This window comes from Paramisgurnus dabryanus, chromosome 10 (assembly GCF_030506205.2).
Source record: "Paramisgurnus dabryanus chromosome 10, PD_genome_1.1, whole genome shotgun sequence".
NCBI lineage: Eukaryota > Metazoa > Chordata > Actinopteri > Cypriniformes > Cobitidae > Paramisgurnus > Paramisgurnus dabryanus.
Genome location: NC_133346.1, coordinates 32,288,723 through 32,308,554, shown reverse-complemented (window position 1 = coordinate 32,308,554; position 19,832 = coordinate 32,288,723). Strand labels below are relative to the sequence as shown.

General features: G+C 38.4%; 3 long non-coding RNA genes across 3 annotated transcripts; 1 reads left to right on the top strand and 2 right to left on the bottom strand.

Annotated features, from left to right (window-relative positions):
- Positions 1 to 10,444: 10,444 nt before the first annotated feature.
- On the bottom strand, positions 10,445 to 16,321 carry LOC135736271 (uncharacterized). The gene is made up of 5 exons (XR_012337806.1): positions 16,012 to 16,321; positions 14,377 to 14,678; positions 14,064 to 14,234; positions 11,218 to 11,403; positions 10,445 to 10,778 (listed from the first exon to the last, which is right to left on the bottom strand). It is a non-coding gene; the product is annotated as an uncharacterized lncRNA (long non-coding RNA).
- Positions 15,341 to 17,981, top strand: LOC135718469 (uncharacterized). The gene is made up of 3 exons (XR_012337805.1): positions 15,341 to 15,773; positions 16,655 to 17,045; positions 17,927 to 17,981. It is a non-coding gene; the product is annotated as an uncharacterized lncRNA (long non-coding RNA).
- On the bottom strand, positions 16,899 to 18,316 carry LOC135718468 (uncharacterized). The gene is made up of 4 exons (XR_010520826.2): positions 18,243 to 18,316; positions 17,891 to 17,990; positions 17,151 to 17,213; positions 16,899 to 17,032 (listed from the first exon to the last, which is right to left on the bottom strand). It is a non-coding gene; the product is annotated as an uncharacterized lncRNA (long non-coding RNA).
- Positions 18,317 to 19,832: the final 1,516 nt, after the last annotated feature.

Genomic DNA, 19,832 nt, shown 5'->3' with positions numbered 1-19,832 from the left:
ATATTGTTAAACTACAAATATGATCTATATTGTCTGAGGGAAAAATTCTTACACAAGAATCTGCATATTGCTGTAGATATGCAGAGTATTTATCTCGAAACAGTTGTAAAATATTAATGTTTTTGTTTTGTAGGTCACTTACTTTGCATTCGTCCTTGGTGGTCACCCCAGGGTCTCTAGAGTGAAAATTACTCAATCTATGGATTAAACAGAAAATGTAGTTTTATAAAGTGGTATGTTGTCTTTAAATGCCATTAAAAATGTGTTTCTGTTTTCTGTCTCATATTAAGAAACACTCTTTAACCTGCCCACTGGAGCTGGGAAAGGTTAGCTGCATTTTTTACATTTACAAATAAACACACTAAATCCTAGGCTTGGACATTTTAGCATCCAAATTAACTAGGGGTGCTGATTTTTAAAGGAACACGCCCACATTTTGGGAATTTAGCTTATTGACCGTATCCCCCAGAGTTAAGGGGATCGCACACCGGCCGCGCCGCTCAGCACCGCGCCGTTCTAAATCAACTGAACACATTGTTTTCTATGAGTAGATGTCACAGGGTGACTTTTATAGAGCGGAACCGAAATTGGCGAAACTTGGTTCCGCTCGAAGATGGTTTCGGCCCAGGCCGCATTCGAGACACACTCCTTCACTTCCTGGTTTCCAGGGTAACGTAATCAGGACCTTACGAGCCACAGGTGAAACAAATTAAATAAGTAAATTATGATTGAAGGCGGTGTGAGGACGAGACGTTTAAAGGCTCTGCAGAAACACGAAAGGGAGGGGCGATTGACACGGAAGCGATTGACACTGGGAAAGCTCCTTTGCCAAAGGCAGAGTAAAGACACGCACCTTTTGAAGAGCCTGAAGGCTCTGTTGATCCGGGCTGCGCTGGGAAGCGCGCGGAAAGAGGACAGAGCCACAAGAGGCGAAAGAAAGGCAGGCTGTGGATCGATTGAAGGAGCACCCCGAAGTGTTGTTGTGTGCAGTGTTGAAGCGCTGCGTTGCATCCTCTGGTACGCTGGCTGTGGGCTGTTTATCTCTCTCTCGGGCTGAAGCTTATATGACTGTATGGACTTTGTAAACCTTAAGGGTTGAAGAAAGAACGGAAACCTTGGAAACTGAAACACCATAACGGAGAAGAAGCAGAGATAGCGTGAGTGTATATCCGCATGGAAAATATTGAGATGCATGAAATTGCTGTGTAACCCTGTTAGGGGAAGAGACGCCCTGTGTTGTGTGACCGAGGCGATCGCTGTGCGAAGTAGAACAGAGGACAGTTGGAAGCAAGGTTTACAGCATCTGTGAGTATAAAACACTGAGCTGAAGACGTACTGTGTAAATAACCTGTGTTATAGCGATTGTCTCCGAGGGAAGGAGGACGGCCCTACCCCTAAATTAGTGTGGTGTGTGAGCCTAAGGAATACTTGCTGGGGCTAGCCACGGCGACGCATCTACCGACTGGGCCGTATTAACCATCGTCGAACAGACCCCGGCGAAGTGGAGAAAGGCGGGCGTCCTAAGTGTGCACTGGATTGTGGTGGGTGAGTCTTTGTGCTGTGGAACTTTCACTTTGACGTGGTGCTGTGTATTGCTGTATATTGCTGTGTGTCTTGTCAGACAAAACCCCCGCCTTCATACGCCTCGTCGAAGGAGAACGAAGAGGCTGCCGGTCTCAGTGTGGTTACCCAATATATGTTGTGAGCACGCCCTAGGCGAGAGAGTAAACCAAGTCTAAGTAACTGTGCCTCTGTGTCCCAGCCGCTGTCTGTGGAGAAAGAGAGAGAGAGAGTGAGCGACACGGGAAGGAACTGTGTGAAACCTGTACTTACTGTACGCTGTGTCCAGCAGAGAGGTGAGAGTAAACCAAGTCCAAGTAACTGTGTCTCTGTGTCCCAGCCGCTGTCTGTGGAGAAAGAGAGAGAGAGAGAGTGAGTGACACGGGAAGGAACTGTGTGAAACCCGTACTTACTGTACGCTGTGTCCAGCAGAGAGGTGAGAGTAAACCAAGTCCAAGTAACTGTGTCTCTGTGTCCCAGCCGCTGTCTGTGGAGAAAGAGAGAGAGAGAGTGAGCGACACGAAAAGGAACTGCGTGAAACCTGTACTTACTGTACGCTGTGTCCAGCAGAGAGGTGAGAGTAAACCAAGTCCAAATGACTGTGTCTCTGTGTTCCAGCCGCCGCCTGTGGAGAAAGAGAGAGAGAGAGAGTGAGCGACACGAAAAGGAACTGTGTGAAACTCAGCCTGTGAAGAGAACGAGAGCCTGAAGAGGCCGTTATTTTAAGTCCCCCCCTATTTATCATTTTAAGTAAATTAAATAAAGTGTATTTTAATATTATTCTTACCTTGTGTGGCCGGTCATTGGGGTGGCTTTGGGAACCTCCTCGAGGTGGAAAAAGGGGCGTGACCTTATTAACATCTTGGTCCACCCCGACCTGTGACATATACGCACACCGGCGCCGCCCAGCTGTGACTCAGGAAGTTGCTCAAATCCCTGTCGCGCCACACAGCGCCACTCACATAGTTTAACATTAAATAACATCATATTTGTCCCAAATCATTAACGATTAACATTGGCTGCTAACGTATATTTTGCATTTTGAAGTAGACGCTATCTGACGTAGCTCGCGCTATTTAATGTGCAATTCCAGTTTACAATCCATCAGAGTTGTCCTAGACGCGACTCGACGTGGCACGGCGCGACGCTGAGCTGCGCGGCCGGTGTGCGATCCCCTTTAGATAAGTCCATACATAAAATTCTCATATCCGTGCGTGCTGTAACTCAAAAGACTGGTAGTGAATTTATACAAATCACAACACATAAATAGGAAAATGTTTGCGTTACTTTGTCACTTATTGTAAGCAGTATGCTAGCTGGAGCCATTCACTTCCAGTCTTTGTGCTAAGCTTGCGGGGGCTGCATCAGAAAGGTATGTATGGACTTATCTAACTCTGGGGGATACGGTGAATAAGCTAAATTCCCTAAATGTGGGCGTGTTCCTTTAAGGATTTAGGGGTATTTTTGAAGTTAAATGAAGCTGTTTTACTTTTTAAACTGTCTCTTTCATAAGGACTTACTGAATTTCTTTTTGCAACAATTTGGGACATTCTTCCAGTTGTCGGAAACTTTGTGAAAAAGGCTGGAAACTAAAATGCAGGTACTGTTTCATTTTTTGTTTTTTACAGCTATGAAAAATAATGTGTTATTAATTGTACTGTCAATTAATTATTTTATACAGTGTAACTGATTCTGCTTACCTGACTCATGCAGAATTCTGGCCTGGTGTTTGGTCTGTGCTGTCTAGGCTAACTTTAACGTAATCAAATGTCCTCTTTTGTTGGACAACACTTTTGCCAATAGGTACAGTGGGGGATGGGCGGCTTTGCCTGTTCGTGTACAATTTTTTTTTTCAGAAATTAATTACGAGAGATTTGTTACGGGCTGTATTTGTCAAAAAATCTCATTTTAATAATCTGAAAATGCAAGGAATGCGTTAACTTTAAAGCTCACGTAACACACGCTGTTTCTGCATTTCTGATATTAATCTGGAGTACCTATGGAGTAGTATGACATCCTTTATATCTCTGAAGAGTCTTTAGTTTAATCAGATTTATAAAAGAAAGATTAGCTTTACCGAATCTTTCCGATAACGTACGAAAAAATGAAGAAGGAGGAGTTATAACACGGGAGGAGCGAGTACGAGTCATGCAACACTATACAACACTGTTTTAACTTATGATTCACTACATGTTCGTGTCATTTATATAATATACACGCGCCTATTTCCAACATAAGACAGAAGTCTTACTTACCACGTGTAACTCGTCATGAAAATCCACCGCATCAAACACACACACAAAACTCCGCTGCTAATCCGGATAATAAACTATATCCATTGTTTCCATAAGGCTGGATGTCTTCTCCTTACATCCAAAAACACACTTCTTGTTGTGCCATTGTTGACTTTTGAAATTAAACAAAGCTGAGTGGCGTGATAAGCTGTTAGCAAGCTCTAGCGTCTCCCGCTGACTGACGGCTGGGCGGGGTTTTCCGGGGGAAGTTTTCCGGCGGAAGCCCATATAAAGAAGTGATACGTATCGAAAACCCCTGAAACGTCAGTTAGAACCGTAATCGAAAAAAATTAGCCGAAACTTGTACGAACCCTGGCGAAGTGCATTCGGCACAGAAATACTCTGAAACACGCCCAACTGCATTTTTGACACTTTGCCTACGTTTAGCATGAGGAAACAACTCTATAACTGTGTTAATACGTCAGAATGCTTGAAATACCATTAAACCCCCCTTTAAAGCAAAATTAAAAAGCTTGTGTAAATACTTTTTACCTGGTTTACTTTTTATATTGAAATTAGCATGTATTAAGATGTCTTAAGACCATTTTATTATGTTTACAACATAATGAAAAATAACTAAATAAAACTTACCCGGAGTGCTTGCTTTTCGGTTCTTGTGTCGAGCGGACTGGAGATGATCTAATGCTGTCTGTCACCTCAGGTAATCCACAGAGTGCTGACAGACTTTACAGAACATTACTCCGCCATCCTCATAAAAGTCATTCCCTAATTCTTTTGCTCTGTCCCGTGCTGTAATTTTTGCAGACAAAATAAGTTTCCTTAACTCCTCAGTGGTAAATTTTATTTTACTCATCATTTCATCAAGTTTGAGCTGACTGAAACCGTAACGACAACCACAACAGCCTACTCATCATAAACTCGCATGCAAGTACTTCAAAAGCTGCAGGTACTTTACTGTGCGCTTCCGCATCACTTTAACAATATTTTAATGTCATACGGCTATTGTCTGTGCAGTGACGCCTGAACTAGAAAGCAGCTAATGACGTGCACTAAAATCCACGGAATTCCGCTGAGTTTTCAGCGGAAATCTGCGGGCGCAGATTCCGTTTGGCCCTGGTAATAACATAGTTTAATATGGAAAAAGGATAGACTATTCCTTTAAGACGCATCTAAACACATCTAAAACCTTGTTTAATCACGTATATCTCTGCACAGTAAGTTTATTTAACGCAGGATCATGCATGGGAAGGCATTTCTTTTGTGTTGCTTTCACAAACAAACACGTAACAATAATGGCATCTTCTTACATTCCTGCTTAAAGGCTCATCATGAAAGTCTTTTGTTTACTAAGCTGTCAATCACAGATTATTCAAGAGCTTCCAGCCTCCTTGCATATTGCCGTCCTAACCAAAAAGTGACTTTGAAATTGTAAATCAATGTATTGTTTTATGTAAATGAATAGGCAGAATGATTTTCACATAATTAAAAAAAACCTCTAAACTACTAGATCCTGTTTTGAAAACCATGCATAAACATTTTTCTCTCAAAAATACAAACATGTACATACATTTTGATCATATAATATAGTAGCCCAGTTTGTGCTGAATGCAGTGTTATGAGACTTTTGCAAGTATTATGTTTTTAAGCAAATGTCAGTGCAGGTCAAAACTTCTCCAGATCCCTAAAAACCCCTTAGCGCCCAGAGGGTTAAGCAAATTTGTCAGACTGATATCATGAACATCTTGATATCCCTCAATAATAGTCTGGGCCGGGTATCCCTCGCTAATCATCCAACCTCCTTATCCCATTGTGCTACTTGTGCCGCGTCTTGACATGGGTTTAACAACTTTAAAAAATTATTTAATATAGGGCTGCAACTAACGATTATTTTAATAATCGATTAATCTGTCGATTATTTGTTCGATTAATCGATGAATCGGATAAAAAACAAGAAAAGCATTCATTTCCAACCCCTTATTCAAAACAGAACTAAAGAGAAGAAATTGCGCAAACATGTTGCTCCTTGAACACACCTGAGCTGTTACAATAATAATAAAATAAAATAAAAATGGCCTAACACAAAAAAATACACACGTATGCTTTACATCTGCCAAATATATAGACTTTTTATGATGCATTTCCCATCAAGAAGCCTCTCTTGATGGGATCACAAAGATAGTATACGAGTACACTCTCAGAAATAAAAGTACAAAAGTTGTCACTGGACAGTATCATTTCAAAAAGGAACACCTTTACCAAAAAGTGCATTATAGTACTTCAAAAGTACATATTGGCAGTTCAAAGATACATATTTGTACCTAAATAGTACATATTAGGACCTTTTATAAAGGGTACTGCCCCAGTGACAGCTTTGGACCTTTATATTTGACTTTGTGTTTTCTCTGATCGGATAGCTATCTCATTTGTTAAAACGGTTCCATTTACATTTGGCCACATAAATGCGTCTTGAGAAAACGGAAGATGCGTCTTCTACTCCCGCGCATAATGCAAATACACCATTCATTACTTCGCCTTAAAAAATGTAAGACTATGTTTATGCAACAACAGGCAGCACTTACTGTATGTACTGTATGTTGGGCCGGGCACGCGTGTCTCCTTGGTCGTCATGAGATGGAGCGCGCAGTACAGAACAGCAGGAGAATGACTGCGCGATGATTTAACATACAGGTCCATGATGGGGAAAAGCGTTCATACAACTCTCTCTCAACGTATTTCTTTGTTTAATATCATTGGAGTTTTTTATTCGTTCTAGAGACATTTTTTACTCGCTGTCGTCGCTCCATAAAGCATAAGCGTGTCATCTTTGTTTGTTTACCTCTTTGCCGGCTAACTTCCAGGTGACGCACTTACGTTTGGGAGGAGTAAAACACTGACATGTGGTTTTCCTCTACCTTTGCTGTTTTTTGTCTTTTCTCCGCCGCCCTGTTCTCCACCCTGTCTATGAAGCGCCGAACTCTGCAAGCAACAGTGCGCATACTTCCATACTATACAGTAGGCGAAAAGCACTATTTCTCGTACTCTTTGCCTACTATATAGTATGGAAATAGGCGGTTTGGGACGCAATGCGAGTGTGTTCACTCCGCTCCGCGCTTAACTGAAGTTTTTCCTTTATTTTATTAAACGTCTCTGCGTCACGCAACACAACGAATCGATTATGAAATTCGTTGCCAACACTTTTAGTAATCGATTTTTATCGATTTAATCGATTCGTTGTTGCAGCCCTAATTTAATACACCTTTATACTAATGGTTATGTACTTTACAATAAGAATTGCTTGGCAAGCAGCTGCAGTTACTTCTGTTTAATGCGGTATTGCTTGCCATTGGTTAATGTTTTCAATAAAAAGCAACCCATCTACAATGAACAATATGGTCTGAGAAGATCCAGAAGTGCCATAGTGAATTGTCTTGGGAGGCAAATTCTTTTTAATATAGCCACGTCAGGCAAAATGTCAAAAGGTTTAAGTGTTGACAAATAAAAAAATTGGCGCGGACTAAAACGGCTCCGCGGTCGGTGTTGTGTCGAAGTCTGTTTCCCCTATGTTTCCCTTTTATCACATTATACATTGAAAGTTTCAATGGCTACTGAGATGTATATGTGTGCATTTATTTCATGTATTTTTATTGTTCTTAATGGTAAGTCGATTATTTTTACAGTAATCATATTATATGTATAATATATATTTATTATGTATGCAAACATAAATTTTTTAAAACAAACAGTAGAGAAAATAAAAGAAAAAGTCGGCTATATGTTAAAAGACATACCCTAATATAAAACTGTAACATGTATGAAATAGGCTTGGGCGGTAATACGGTAATATGGTATAACGCGGGTTCTAAAAATAGCAAAGGTATCAGTTTCTATACCGCCATTTAAAAAAACCAATGAACTTGTATAGCAGACAAGGATTAAGTATTAAATTAGGGATGGCGAAAACTAAACATTTTCTTCACCGACCACCGAGCCATTAACTGATTAGTTTAAAACAAGTTACGCTGTTAGAAATAACAGCCATTTCGAGCCGCGCCTGCAATTTCGCAACACTGTCGCATCTCTGTCGAATCAAACATGATTCCCGCAAGCGCGTGGCCGAGGAGCTTGTATGCTGCTTGTATGTAATCGGAGGACAAATGACTCCTTAGTTTCAAAATGGTTTCGGTAAGGTGATCGCATGGACAAATAAAGGCGTTTGTCTTATTAGAAGCTCATTTGAAACATTGCCGCGGCTTATTTAAGAAAATGACTGACAGCTCTGAAGAGACGCCGCTTAAGTTTAAGGCAGTGCTTAAAATAATAAAGAAAGATGATGATCATCATCACCTTATCAGTTAGCACTGAAATGTAGATGTATTCAATTTTCAAATCTAAGCCCATCTTATGCAGAATGTTGCCTAATAGACAGTTTAGTTTTAATTAGTTTTTGAAGTGGGTTTGCTAGTTTAGTTTAGTTTTTAGTTTTTGAAAATGCTTAGTTTTATTTTAGTTTTTATTAGTTTTAGTGTTAGTTTTAGTCTTTTTCATAATTTGGGTTATTTGACAGGGGCAAGATTCAAAAAGTTCAGAAAAAGAATTGTGTAATAATAACTCAACAAAAACATCATACAATTTTAGAGAATAATTATTCATTCAAAAATAAAACCAGTACATAAAATGTACATATGGGCACAAATATGTAAACAGTCTCAACACTCCGCAGGGAGTGTAAAATGTGACGTGTCGTGTGCCAGTAAAAAAAACTTAAAGAGCCAACAGACTAAAGAAGACATAAATGAACCGCATGTATTCAATCCATTTTTGAGCCAAAACAAGACATTTCTGTCAGATTGTCAGAGAGCTCAGTGTGAGAAAAGACCATGACAAATAACCAGAGGTGAAAAGAAGTAACTAAAGAAATAAATACTCAAGTAGCGAGTTAGTAGTTACTCTTGAGAAAAAAACATACATGCACACACAGTATACAGTGCACACCATAAGTATCAGGACAGTCAAGACAAAAGTTTGCTGTGGAGACCTGAAATTGGTAAGATGAATATCAGTGTGTCAGAAGTACAGAAGTCACATTTGATCAACCTTTGATTATGTTTCAAAATACATGCTTTAACAACAAAGAAAAACAGCCTTTAATGCTGACTTCCCAGATAGCACACGTACGTCGCGGAGACGTCTGCTAAATATCGCTTCATCTTCTGTAGATCGGCTGCGAACATTGAAAAGTAAGACGTCTGCAATATCTCTGCAAGACGTCTTGGCGAAGTCTTGAAACATTCGAAATCTTTGCGAGCTGCATGCATCTTCTGGAGATCTTGAATCCGAGCAAACGCAGACGAATCAGCTGACCTCAATGCTCAACTCATTTCATTGTTTACACTTATTTCTTGTTTAATTGTATTGAACACAAACTAAAGATTAAAAACAAACAGCTGCATATAATTTGCCAGTTTTTTAAGAGTTTGGCGTTTAGTTTGCATTCATAAAATATTATTTTTATATACCCTACCTCGTATCACGTGTAATATAGAAACCTAATATATGAAATCATACCCGTATGTATACTGTATGCGTTAGTCCAGTTTCACTTACATATTTTGCAGTAAGGACGAGAGGACTCCTGCATTTAAATTGCGTTTATGCTTTAAGTGCAGAATAAAACACATAAAGGTTCTCAAAGAAAGTACCGTGTGCACGAAAATAATCTCACTGGCAACATTTTAACAAATATACTGTAACCAATAATAGATAAGCTGTCTCTGCACCGTTCTCTAACAGATGTCTGTATAGATGAAGAAACCATATACAATGTTGAAACACATTATACATGTATTAATTTGACCAGGTATTATCCAGCATCACAGCATGAATTGTTCTGACAAGTTTGTTTACCAAATTAAATTTATGAAACCTATGTGCTGAATGTTCTTTACATCCAGAGCCTCCTACCCAATATACTGCAAAGCTATGACATTTGCCACCTGTTCATTTAATCACTACACAAGACCCAGAGCTGGTCATGACACTTTAAATTTTAGACTTTGCATGTTCTACATAAAGAAGGAATTCTTTAAAAATGAATGAATTTATAATAAACCTAAAAATTAATGCATTAAAAAAACTGTGATGTAGTAAGTGCTGAAAGTACCATGTGACACTGTGCATATAATCACAAATATTGGAGACTGTTACACAAGACTTTGATGCGACTTTAATTACAATACAACATTCAGTACACCAGGGGATTTTAAACTGTGGGTCAGGAGGACCCACTTGTCGGTCACACAGTAGGTTAAGGTGTGTTGCACACCTTAATGATGCAACAACAGTTTGGCCAATTAATAATTAACAATGACAATGGTTTTGAAAGAATATACCATAAAATATTTGGTATTGCAAATAAACTTATATTTACTTTACATCAGTGGTTCTTAATGTTATTCCTGGAGGCCCACTGCCCTGCACATTTTGTATGTCTCCCTTATTTAACACACCTGATTCAAATCATCAGCTCATTAGAAGAGCTCTCAATGAACTGAACTGAGTCTGTCAGATAAAAGAGACATACAAAATGTGCAGAGCAGTGGGCCTCGAGGAATAACGTTAAGAACCACTTCTTCACATTATGAAATATTATGAAAATAAAATGACTCCACTGAAAGAGAACAAATGTGTTTTACCCCATTAAAAAAATGTATATTTAAAAATATTTTAGTGGGTCTAGAATAGATTATACTTGTCTAATAGGTTTTAAAATGAACAGTTTGGAAACCCCAGCTTTACACAATACTAGTCTCAATTAAAGTTAATATTAAGTTGTAATATAACTGAAATAGCATTTGCAATTGACAGACATTAAATTAAACTGATGGCAGATGAGGTGTGGGGATGATGCTGGGCCAGAGTTGAATCTGTGCATCTTAGTAGATCAGGGTGCTTCATCCTTAAGAGCTGCATAAAAAAAGAGAAAGAATCTAAAAAGAAAAAGAAAAAAAATATTTCTCTCAAATCAACATTGGACTATCAACCCCAAATTAATAATAATGCAATTACATGCAAACAAACCTGTCAACCGTCAATATATAACAGATACTACACACCTCTGTCCAATACATCAAGATTCTCACAACATTTTAGGGCTAGCTTAATACCACAGTTCTGGCTATTCTTCATATTCTGTGTGGTTGTTAATTTGCAACTGTGACAAAAATGAACTTTTCATTAACATTACCATTTGTTAACGCCAGGAGAAGTTTGTGCTCTTGTGCCAATTATGGCAGAAAACGGTTACTGGATAATTTAACATTCATGTTCATGAATATTATGTGCTGTAAAAATAGTTTAAAGTTTGTTTGCGGTTCATGTAAGGCTGTGAAGGGCTAGCCACCACCTTGTCTGCAATGTCAAATTACGCATCTCGTTGAGGTCGGTGTTGATGGATCTGTCCCAAGTTGAGAGGTCGGATACTCAACTTTGTTTACTGTTCCAGACTTCTTATGGGTTTGAGGTCAATAATATCAAACATCCAAGTTGTCTCGAACACAGCATTAGTTCACAGACTCCAGTTCAGTTCTATCTGTAACAAAAGAACGCAATGAGAACATTATCACATCAGACAAAGTATTTCATTTATATAAATTGCACCCAAAGAAAAACCAAAATATTAAAAACATGAAAGATCAAAATCTTCATTTAAACCCAAAGGACTAGCCTGGTAATACCATTCTCTGCTACTTTGCTTGAGCGGAAGTACGAAGTCTGACGTAGTCAGGCTTAACGGGGACATGGTCTTTAAATAAAACACCCATAATGACTCTTTGTAAGAGTTTTCACTATCTCCACCACAGTAAGAATTCATTTCTTTCTCAATACTTAAACATAAAAGGTCACGTTTTTCCTGATCCCATATTTCAAACTTTAGGTAGTGTGTAATGTTGCTGTAATAGCATAAATAATACCTGTAAATGATAAAGCTCAAAGTTCACTGCCAGCCAGGCGATGTATTATCTTTAAGAGAATTCCCCTTTCAATACAGCGAACGGCCGGTTTGGACTACAGCCCTTTACTTCCCGGTTGAATGACGTCAAAGCAAGTGTGTTTGACTAAACTCCGCTCTGGCTAAGCTAAGCTGCTGTCAAATCACAACACACTAAACCAGTGGTTTTCAATTTGTCCTAGGGGACCCACAGCTCTGCATATTTTGTTTGTCTCCCTTAACTGACACACCCAGTTTTGTTCATGGATCTGTCCCTTAATGCGCTGATCATCTGAATCAGGTGTGTTAGATAAGGGAGACATGCAAAATGTGCAGGGCAGTGGGTCCCCTAGGACAGTGGTTCTCAACTCCAGTCCTCGGGACCCGCTGCTCTGCATATTGTGCATGTCTCCCTTATTTAACACACCTGATTCAGATCATCAGCTCGTTAGGATAGATTCCATGAACTGAACTGAGTCTGTCAGATAAAAGAGACATACAAAATGTGTAGAGCAGTGGGTCCCGAGGACTGGAGTTGAGAACCACTGCCCTAGGACAAGATTGAAAACCACTGCACTAAACAAGCTACACAATCAGAACTCGTTACGTATTTCTGAAGGAGGGACTTCATAGGACAAAGAAGACACCAGCCTGTTTTTAGGACAGTGAAAGCACTATATAGATAAGTAGATTGTGTGAAAAATACCGCATGTGAAACATGAACACATGTTATATTGCGCACTGTAAACACAACCAAAGCCTCAAAAACACAGGAAAAACGGGACCTTTAAAGTTGTTCAGTATTATGGTTGTAATCAATTAAATGACAGGCAATTTTATTTAAAGATCATATCCCCTTTGGGTTTAAATGCAGATTTTAATCTTTCATGCCATGAAGGCAATAACGCCGGAACATCTGTCCTTGTATTGTTTGATTAGAAAAACAGGTCTAAGCACCTAAAGCTGGGAGAGCATGGTGAGGGTTCTGATTTTTGTGTATATCCAATTTGAATGACTGACTGTACACACTGTGTATAACAACTCTTTGTGTTTGATTTGTGTGACCTGAGGCGCATTATCTTGTATCCAAAATAGCTGCATTGGTTTATAGTTCATGCAGCAACAACCAGTTGTCATAAATGAAAAATAAAATAATGTATTTTTATCCAATTCATCCGAGAAATCATTTGGTAATTAAAATAATGTACCTTAAAAAAAACTTTCATTTGTAAGACTGCATTAATTACTTTACTACATGTGGGAAGAGACTCATAGGTGGAGGCAGAAGTTTGGTCTACACTTTACATAGCTGGTGCACAGGGATTGTGGTAGGCTAGTGACACAATTTAAGAAGACTGGTTCAAAATCTGCTTTACAACCAGAGGTTGAATTAAACTTTCTTATTGGCTGTCATTTTGACAGATAATGCTGTAACAAATCTGTCATAATCAATTAGGACTAAAATATCAACAAAAACCAACTATCTGAATCAGTTTGAACTCTAACCTTGAGGTCTGGATAGACAAAGTGAGTGTTTATCTGTGTAAAAGTTGAAGACTGATGCAGTTGTCATTAAGGCTGATTTAGTCAGACCTACCCCAATGCCTCTACACAGTAGGCTATGCGCCACTTTTCATTTACACGTTTGCGTCGTTGTTCGCATCGATGTGCATTTACACATGCAGAACGCTAGTAGCCAATGTCCATAGGCATTTACCAATGTAAAATACAATATCAAGGCAAAAGCTGAAAAAATAAAAAGCGGCAGAAAAAACCCTTGTTGGGGGCCAATCACACCAAATGCTTTTTAAAGATGTGGAAACGCAAGGTGCACCTTGATTTGGTCACTTTATAAAAAGCAGTGCAGCTTTTTATATTGCAGGGCAACCACCGAGGCTGCTGTCCTGTCTATCAAATGTTGAAGCGTGAGCGCTCTTTTGCTGTTAACTGTCATATAAGCAGAAACTTTAAAAAGAGGATGCTTGCACTGACTTTGAACGAAGGTGAGAGGTGCATAAACACACGAGACAGTAAGTGACTGAAGTATGGTTGTTTCAAATAATTGTAAACATCGGTCCCTACAACGAAAGGCCCGCCTCTCCCCATATTCAATTGGACAAAGGAAAGACACAAATGACGTCGGGTGCTTTTCCGCTCTTAGCGCTCCTTAAAAAAATGCATGTTGCAGGAGAGGGCAAAAGGCATTCAGTGCGCATAAACCGCGCACATAACGCTCAATGCTGCAGTTAAAAAAGATTTACCTCATAGTAAAGACCACTGGATCTGCAGCGTAATGATGGTCTTCAGAAGGCCTCTCATGGTGGTCTTGATTCAGAGGTTTGAGAAGACTACCAAGCACCAGAGCCAGCTAACAGGTGGACCAAACATCAAGCCAGAATTCTGCATGAGTCAGGTAAGCAGAATAAAAGACACTGTAAATAAACAATAATAAAAGATGGTCATTAATGACTTTCATATTCATGTTAATGCTTTGAAAATTATCTTATTACTTTCAGAATCTTTTGATAATATTGCCAAATGCAACAAATGGAAAAAAGCATGCTTTATGACAACCTCAGCAGCAGAACCCATGACTTTCTCCTGGGTAGACGAGAAAAAAAAGTTTGGTATCAACACCCATCTAACAATTAAGGTAAAAGATAAAGTTTTATGATCCCTGCATTCAGGTTAGAGTATGGGGTAAGTTGACCGTTCTAGGGGTGTTTCTCAAATGCAAGGTTGCATCCTATGGAGGCTGCGTCCATTAAACCTGTCCTTCTGAGATTTCGAGATTAGAAAAAAGCCAGAATGAGATGGTTTAGTTTGAAGTCCAAGGCAACGTCATGGTTTCCGCCCCAGTGGTCATGGCATGAAAACTTTAAAGAGAGAAGTTGAAAATTAGCAATGCATCACAAAAAAAATCCAATATTGTACAGTGAATAAAAGTCATGTATCAACTGTCTTTACAACATGGACAGTTGAACATTTTGTAATAAATAAAAAAAAGAGAGAAAACAAGCAGATTGAGATGTTCCTCGACGATGCTTGATGACGTGGCAGCCGAGACTTTTTTTTATTAAACAAATATTCATGTACAAACAATAAGGCAATAATAATAGTTGTTAACATTAAACAACAATACACATACACATATTAATTAATATTTAATTAAATGCAAAATAATAATAATAAAAAAAAATAATAATAATAATAAGGGGCTAGGGTTTTTCTTCTAAATCATATTCACATATGATGGACAAAAGACTAGTTGCATTTTACTTCTTAATCGCTTTAAGGGCTTTTATAAATAAAACAAATTCAGCAGGAAATGCATAAAACATGGCAGCCGAGACATGCAGCCTTCTAGGACGGAGCATTTTTCAAAAAAAAAAAAAAAAGGACGGAGCATTATTTATTTTTATTTTATATATGTATAATGTACCCCCTGACTGAACTTGTATTTCTTATTATTTAAAAAAAAACAAAATTAAAAATAATTTTAAAAGGACGCAGCTGTGCGGTTGAGAAACGACCGGAAACGACTTATATGTCGCAAGGCCATCACGTGACCACAATATTTACCAGAAGACCGTTATTTGCTCGATTACCCTAAACTTTTTTGTCGCAAATAACATCATTAATAACCTGTAAATAATCAAATTTGTACACATTACGTTCCTCTTCACTTTGTAATAGTATGTTTTTGGTTTAATAGTCGGCTTTTAGTTAGTTTTTCTGTCAGTTTGATCGTCAAAATCTTGGTAAGTATAGCTTGTCATTCCTGGGTTTTAATTGTTAGAAATACGAATTAAAGAACAGATATAACTAATATAACTGAGACAATTAATAAATACAATTATCGAACCACTCCAATAGAACAACGTTAACGGTTTTGAGTGGTTTAAGGTCTGACTGACAGTAACGTTATCCGTATAAGGGCCATTTTAACGTAACGTTACAGGGCGGGAAAGGTTTGAGACATTTAATAACTCTATTAAACTGGCTGGTTTATCCCCACCAATGCGTAACATATAAAGTTAACGTTACAACGTGGCTTCGGGACTTCGCAGCGGCCTGAATAGCATTGTATTGCTAAACGTTAATAAGCTTTTAATCGTGTATAGAACGCGATAATTAGGACGATAATTCTGTAGGTCGACTAACTTACATGCATGCATAACATATTTTCTGTTTAAATGGTTAACTTACCTTGACACTGAAACTCCGTCACTGAAGCACTGATGCTTCACCCGTTGGAACATCCTACTAGTTTAAGGAGTTAAAAATCGAGTTGGAAAAGAACAAAAAATCGTTCTGTGATCGTTCGACACGACACACAGAAGCTGCAAAAACCGATTGAGGTTACACTCTACTGAATGAACGCAACGTTGAGTGCAGGCAGCCCACACATCTTTCAGATGTGTTCGACTTCATGCTGATCTACGCGCAAACCGATCGTGACATCAAGTACCGCGAGTTCAAACCTTTTCCGGGGCTTTCCCAAAACTCTCGCGGTACTTTGATGTCATACCACGTGCTGTCTGTGCATCTCGGTGTTAAGTCAAACACACCTGAATGTATTTGTTGGCTGCACTCCCTTGCGCTCAGTGATGTAGGTGTAACGAAATAAATATATTAAATTGATATTATATAAATAAATATTGTTATAAAAATCTTTATACAATGATTAGCTGTCATTAATAAATTAATCTTTGATTTGAAAAATCAGTATACGTAAATTTCCCTCTCAAGTTATGAAATGCCTAAATAAGATCAAAATGGTGAAAATACAACAATGTATATTTGACCAATTTAGCATTTATTAACTTTTGCCTTTTTGAATTGACTTCAGAAAGTTATCTACAGCCACACATCCACTGTATACCAAGTTATGATGATCAATTATGAGAATGCAAAAGGATTGATAGATCAGTAAACAAACAACAAAAAGGTAATGTCTTAATAGATTTCTGCTTTTGTTACTTATTCATGTATTTGAATTACATAATTCAAAATCAAACGTTAATAATTATAGGGTTTCAACTTGTTGCAGCTTTACAAAAAATGTAGAATTTGTAGGAGCATGGACAACTGAGTAACAAAGTCATATTATGCAGATGGGTGCTCATGGTGGCCTCCGAATAAATACATGGACAGGCTGCTAAAGAGGGTCAGGATGATGGAGATGCAAGAGTCAAAGACAGCACAGACCAAACACCAGGCCAGAATTCTGCATGAGTCAGGTAAGCAGAATCAGTTACACTGTATAAAATCATTTATTAATAGACAGTACAATTAATAACACATTATTTTTCATAGCTGTAAAAAACAAAAGAATGAAACCGTACCTGCATTTTAGTTTCCAGCCCTTTTCACAAAGTTGCCGACAACTGGAAGAATGTCCCAAATTGCTGCAAAAAGAAATTCAGTAAGTCCTTATAAAAGAGACAGTTTAAAAAGTAAAACGGCTTCATTTAACTTCAAAAATACCCCTAAATCCTTAAAGAACACGCCCTTATTTTGGGAATTTAGCTTATTCACCGTATCCCCCAGAGTTAGATAAGTCCATACATACCTTTCTCATCCCTGTGCGTGCTGTAACTTTGTCTGATGCAGCCCCCGCTAGCTTAGCTTAGCACAAAGACTGAAAGTGAATGGCTCCAGCTAGCATACTGCTTCCAAACATGACAAAATAATGCAAAAATTTTCCTATTTATGTGTTGTGATTTGTATAGTCAAATTCACTACCAGTCTTTTGTTCTAAGCTAAGCTAGCAGGGGCTGCGTCAGACAGAGTTACAGCACGCACGGATATGAGAATGGTATGTATGGACTTATCTAACTCTGGGGGATACTGCGAATAAGCTAAATTCCAAAAATGTGGGTGTGTTCCTTTAAAAATCAGCACCCCTAGTTAATCTGGATGCTAAAACCTAAGGCAGGTCCAAGCCTAGGATTTAGTGTGTTTATTTGTAAATGTAAAAAATGCAGCTAACCATTCCCAGATCCAGTGGGCAGGTTAAAGAGTATTTTTTAATATGAGACAGAAAACAGAAACACATTTTTAATGGCATTTAAAGACAACATACCACTTCATAAAACTAAATTTTCTGTTTAATCCATAGATTGAGTAATTTTCACTCTAGAGACCCTGGGGTGACCACCAAGGACGAATGCAAAGTAAGTGACCTACAAAACAAAAAACATTAATATTTTACGACTGTTTCGAGATAAGTACTTGGCATATCTATAGCAATATGCAGATTCTTGAGTAAAATTTCTCTCAGACAATATAGACTCAGATGGCTTCATGGTTGACCATATTGTATTTGTAGTTTAACAATTTCTATCATGTTAAAGTTCTCACACAAAAATTGCTAGTCTAAGAATTCTACAAGATACCTTGTTCCCCACAAAGGCTTGATGGGTTGTGCAACTTACCTGCTTCCATTTACAGCTCCAGTGAGTGTCTCTAAGGCAGATCCTAATGCAGATGGATGGAATGTTGATCCGCCCAACATGCAAGGTAAAAGAGCATTTGATAGCATAGTGGATAAACAAATAGCTTTTTTTCATTTTCACAGCATTTTCAAAAACCACATAACACTTGCTATTACATTGATATATATATATCATAACAATGTCTAACGCTGATCCATACAAAACAGATTTTCTGTACCGAGAACTTTGGATGACCATCAAGACAGTAAGTTTTCAAAAATCTGACCTCAATTTTAGTAACCATTTAAGGATTGTTTTTCTTTTAGTTCATTTAAATAATACCCTAAAGTCCTCCGTTCATCTTCGGAAACACAGTTTAAGATATTTTAGATGTAGTCCGAGAGCTTGCTGACCCTCCATTAAAACTGTATGTACGATATACTGTTCATGTCCAGTTAGGTAATAAAAACATCATCAAAGTAGTTCATGTGACATCAGTGGGTCAGTTACAATTTGTTGAAGCATCAAAAATACATTTAGGTCCAAAAATTATGACTTTATTCGGCATTGTCTTCTCTTTCGGGTCTGTTGTGAACCGTGTGCATGACACTGCTGCTGTACGACGCTGCTGGGGTGTTATCTGGTGCACCCAAGCTTTTTTTTTCGTTTACAGTCTGAGGGAGACGCTGTAAACAAAACAATCTTCGCAAACATGTCTGAGGATAACACGTCAGCAGCGCCACTGTGCACGCGCATTCGCAACAGACCCGGAAGAGAAGACAATGCTGAATAAATCGTTATTTTTGGACCAAAATGTATTAATGATGCTTCAACAAATTCTAACTGACCCACTGATGTCACATGGACTACTTTGATGATGTTTTAATTAACTTTCTGGAAATGAGACAGTATACAGCACATACATTTTTTGGAGGGTCAGAAAGCTCTCGGACTAAATCTAAAACATCTTAAACTGTGTTCCGAAGATGAACGGAGGTCTTACAAGTTTGGAACAACATGAGGGTGAGTCATTAATTACATTATTTTCATTTTTGGGTGAACTATCCCTTTAAATGGAAAACACCACCGCTTTCCAAAATGTTACTATGTTTTTACTTTAGACGAATTTACACTTACCCATCTTTTTGCAAAGCGTGCACTTAATCTTTGTACAGCGCGTTGGATCCAAACAGGGATGAATTTAGAAGCCACCCAACCCGTTTTCCCTATTTAAAGACTGTTACATAAGTAGTTACACGAGTAAGTATGGTGGCACAAAATAAAATGTGGCAATTTTTTAAGCGGATAAAAATGAGAACTATATTGTATGGCAAAAGAGCACTAAGTTTGCAGCACTTCGACCTCGGCGCACAGTAACATCATCACTCCTGATTACTCCACCTCTCGCTCAAACTTAAAAGAGGGGGAGTTGTCAGGAGTGATGATGTTACTGCGCGCCGAGGAATGAATGGGGCTAGGCTAAATGCTAACACATTCACGACGCGCTGTACAAATATTAAGTGCATGCATTGATGAAAGATAGGGATGTATTAATTTATCTAAGTTGAGGTAAGAACATAGTAAAATATT